We start from the raw sequence: 4,677 nt of genomic DNA on the forward strand, positions 1-4,677 counted from the left end.
GCACTCAGACGAGAAAACGAGTTAGCATGAGTAAGCTAACATTGCACATCATGCGAGGCACCTATTTTGGCTTTAACGTCCTAAAAAAATAATAACAAAAAAACGCCAACAGTATCCCTTTTACATAAATGACCTGTATATTAACCAAGCTACAGCGATATCGTTATTGTAGCAGCTAACACGAAGAATTATATGTCTGGCGGAGTATCACAACGCCTCGCTATTGTGAGTGATTCTGAGACATCACTCACAATGCCTCAAACTACTCCCGAGAGGTGCTGGTGCTGCTACTGTGTTGTTAGTTTTGAAAAGTTAACGCTAGGTTATGAATCATGCCTCGCACGTGTATTGTTAAAGTTTGTGGCAATAAGCCGAAAAGTACTGCCTGGGAAACAAGAACAAGTATATGATCAGCTACAAATAGACAACTGATGTGTAAAGTTTTAGCTCACATTCCATATTTTGTTAGTACACGGCTATACAGGTTGATGGACTGTGTCTATAGCTGTGATATCAATCACTATGCGCTCCATGTATCACAATCAATATCATGGTGTCTTACTTGATGGACAGTTGTCCATCTGGTCCAGCTGGTCTGGGGCGTCTTTTCCAGTTTATTTTGGGTAGGTGGAAAAAAGTTTCTATCACTGCAGGGTTTGTTAGTGCTAGCAAGTCTTCCTTTGTTGTGATGCAGTGTCTTGGAGCGATGCCCTCCTTGTCATATGCACAGAGCCTTTCCATCGATGGTAACACTGTATGCCACTCAGTGCAGCAGAAACACTCAATTTCTGTTGTCGGCATGTTTTGGCAAGCTCCACATTTGCACCACCGAGTCATGTCGGTTCTCTCGCTCCCGGTCTGCTGCGATGTTTCACTTTCTCTTCTTGCCCGCTCAGCTGCTAAAACCTGTAGCTAATCCTCTGTATATTCAGGCATACCTCCACTCAATAAGGTTCTGGTTACTCATTTGTCCAAAGGTAGTCGTCGACGGCGGCTCTCATGAAGTCCGCCATGGTTACTAATAGCACTCACACACACTCTATGGTACCGTCGTTGACGGAAGTAGTGCTAGTTCCGATCAGCGGGCTCTGTGAAATCAACGCGCATAGGAAAGAAGTTCTGCTAATGTTTTAAATCATCAAAATACGGCAAGATACTGTAAGTATTACATGTTATCATCAACGTACCTGTTAATGCATGATCACAGCATGTATATTAAACGATAAAACGTTGTTAGAGATTATTTTAGAGGGATTCATAGTCAAAATAGGTGCCGCCCACGACGCGCAATGTTAGCTGGCTCGAGCTAACTCGTTTTAGAATGCACAGAAAAGGGAAAGAAATATGTGTTCATGCTTCACATAAGGATTGTGGATGATGGGCAAAATTTCCTATATGAAATTTTACTTGTAAAAAGGTAAAAAAAAAAAAACAGGTTTGACACAAAGGCCATTGACTCATATATGTATCTATTATGATAGGGGATAAGGAAACTCGGTTATACTTTAGAGAAGTCAGTGTACAGCCTGTATAGCAGTAGAGATTTACTGAGGTCAGTAAATTGGAAATTGATCATTTCTTTTTCAAATGATTCAAACTCTGTTATATCCAAATTTCATGTCTATCGTATAGTTCTTTGAGAAGATAATAGCATTTTGTCGAAGTGCGTTCATATGGTGAAATAATGACCAAGAAACATATATGTGGTTTTAAAATCTCACAAAACCCCCAATTCAACATTCAAGTGTTTGATATTTATTGTATGTTATTTGGCCTCATTACATAGACAACAATCCACTAGTAAGAACGTAGCACAATATTCACCTTGAAGCCTTTTGTCGGTATGTCATACAGTATATGACAGAACAATATACCTGTTTACACAGTCACGAAGCATCAAGTGACATGGCAGGACCCTTTGGCAAGTGTCGCCCCATGGATAATGTAACTATTTCTTTCATAATAAATAGCGCAACATTGCAAATGTGGAAATACACTTCCAGTTGTATTTAGTAATAAATACACTTATACATTCATGGGTCATTACATGTAACCTAATCATAGGGTGTTATAATGCTCACTATGATGCAGTGCAGTTTTACACCAATGCATACTATAGCCACAATAATAATAAACATATTGCTAAATAAAATACCTCTCCTACACTGTCAATCAAAACTGAGCATTATAATTGCGGTAAAAATGACAGAAAAATCTAAGAAAAACAACATGACCCTCTGAAGATTTTATGCAAACTGATGTACAGTACAGTATCATTTCTTTGTTACTGTGTTTGCTGTTGTTACACCGTACAGCCCAGGTAAAGCATAAGTCAAAACTCTTTCTTTCTGCCTTTCATTTGCATCGTGTGTTCACATTCATGTGTGTTTTTCCAAACATCACACCTTCACAAATTATTACCACATGCAACGTTCTTGGCGGCAGTCGTAATTGAATGAGATCTTTTTTACAACATGACTAGAATATATCATTAAACAATGCAATGTGCCTATTTATTTCATTTCATGTGCTCTAATTGGTGGCAGGCATAGAAATCTAACAGATAGGTGCAATCATTTACAGTATCACACCTTCATTTGCATTACACATGTAGGCAACTACACTATATTTAGGTATTCATTTGGAATTACCATGTGATTTTGCATCCTCTCTTAGTTTCTACCCCTAATCAGTGAATCACACACTCTTCTGTTTGTAGTTCAACATGCATGTGGATGGACAATGAGGTGCAATCATTATGCCAGTAGTCATTGCAACGTAAAGAAAGCAGCTGATGATGATGTAGATGATGTCTCACTAATGATTTGCTATATTATAAAGAAAATACAGTGGAACTATCCAAGGCATTCTGTAATGTTGGGTGACTTCTAGGTTGTACTAAATTCAAATGATAGAAAATAATTCATTCATTTTCTATGCCGCTCATCCTCACGAGGGTCGGTGGGGTATGCTGGAGTCAAGGGGTACACCCTGGACTGGGAGCCGATCAATCGCAGGGCACATATAGACAAACAAACATTCACACTCACATTCATACCTATGGACAATTTAGAGTCACCAATTAAGCTAATGTGCATGTTTTTGGAATGTGGGAGGAAACTGGAGAAAACCCACGCACGGGGGAGAAGATGCAAACTCCACGCAGAGATGCCCAACAGTGTTTCAAACCCAGATCTCCTGACTGGCCAACTCCTGGACAACATGCTAACCACTTGGCTACCGTTCGGCCCGTGGAAGATAAATGTAACCCAAATGAAAACCATGGTTACTAAACCCATAGTTGTGATTTAAGTGCATTCTGCAAAACCGCCAGTAGGTGGCACATATCTGTAGTATAACAGTTCACAGTGGATAGACATTTAGTCATTTCTAAATGAGACGTGCATGAGAAAGCACTGTGACCGAGCTGAAGAACCATCCCGGTATGAAATACGACATAAACGTTATAAAAATATGATTAATCCACTCCTAGCACCCTCGAATGAGCGCTATTTATTTGTAGGACTAAGAAGTGTACATATACATTGACATGAAGAGCCATTTCATCCCGAGTGTGCCTCGTGTGAGCTCCGGTAAGCCTAGCAGGCCAAGTCGCCATGCTATCTTGTAATGTGTTTGCTACACTATACATTGCTGGATATTTTCTAAAAAACAGTATCGAAGTGTTGTCGAATGGTATACACCACTGTGATATTTTGTACTATGTTATACTGTGTTAAGTGCTGTTTTAATGTGTGTAAAAGGATGCTAAGTGGCGATTAGCACAATGCTAATGCTAATCACGAGTGCCTATTCATTGGCTTAGCACAAACGTTACACATGCTACAGGCCTACTGAGACCACATTGTAGGCGCTAATGGAAGTTAGTTAAGCTAAGTTACCATTCCTATTGATTAATTTCAGCTACTTATTCTATTGTGGGTATAGAAACTTTAATGTAACTTGATATAAGAGTGTGTATAGTTAAAATAGTGTTTAAAAGGGATAAATATAGATCTAAAAGCTGTTTTAAAATATAAATAGTTTATTGTAAAGGTATTTTTTTCATTATGTAAAAATTCAGATTGTGAAATGTAACTAGCTATTACTCTGTAATGCACCAAATCATTTTGCAATGGGTGACATATTGTATTTTATGTGATAATACATGCAAAGATATTTTGATTAACAGAAGTAATTTGATTTCAAGACACGTGGTGAACACACTAGAATATTGATTATATTTTCTACACAGATTGGTTTTTCTTGAGGACTGAGATTGCACTTGAATCTGAACCGTGAGGGTTCAGTGGCGAGGCAAACCCAGGAACAGACAAGTGGACAGGACGGGTCCGTGGTGTGGCCAGCTGCGGCATCTGCCCTGAGGACATCGGACTACAAATTCACTTCACACGTGATTCAGGTAAGACACACAAAAACTACCCGGGTAGTAGTAGGAGTAAGAGTAACCTAAGGGTGCCCACAAAAATTCAAAAGGGATTGTATATATTGTATTGTATATATTGTTCACGTTGCCAAGGTATTGAGTTAATATTGCTCAACTTTCCCACAACTCACTTGTCCGACTCTTTAAGTGAGTCATTCTAATTAAAAAAGGGTATCCGGCTCTTCGAACCTAGCATGAATGTAAGTGTCATTAGCTTTTTGGTTATTGAG

General features: G+C 38.9%; 1 long non-coding RNA gene across 1 annotated transcript; it reads left to right on the plus strand.

The window, feature by feature from the left end:
- Positions 1–3,178: 3,178 nt before the first annotated feature.
- Positions 3,179–4,413, plus strand: LOC129185377 (uncharacterized). Its single transcript, XR_008572062.1, has 3 exons — positions 3,179–3,443; positions 3,524–3,593; positions 4,256–4,413. It is a non-coding gene; the product is annotated as an uncharacterized LOC129185377 (long non-coding RNA).
- Positions 4,414–4,677: the final 264 nt, after the last annotated feature.

The sequence above is a fragment of the Dunckerocampus dactyliophorus genome, chromosome 7 (genome assembly GCF_027744805.1).
Source record: "Dunckerocampus dactyliophorus isolate RoL2022-P2 chromosome 7, RoL_Ddac_1.1, whole genome shotgun sequence".
Classification (NCBI taxonomy): domain Eukaryota; kingdom Metazoa; phylum Chordata; class Actinopteri; order Syngnathiformes; family Syngnathidae; genus Dunckerocampus; species Dunckerocampus dactyliophorus.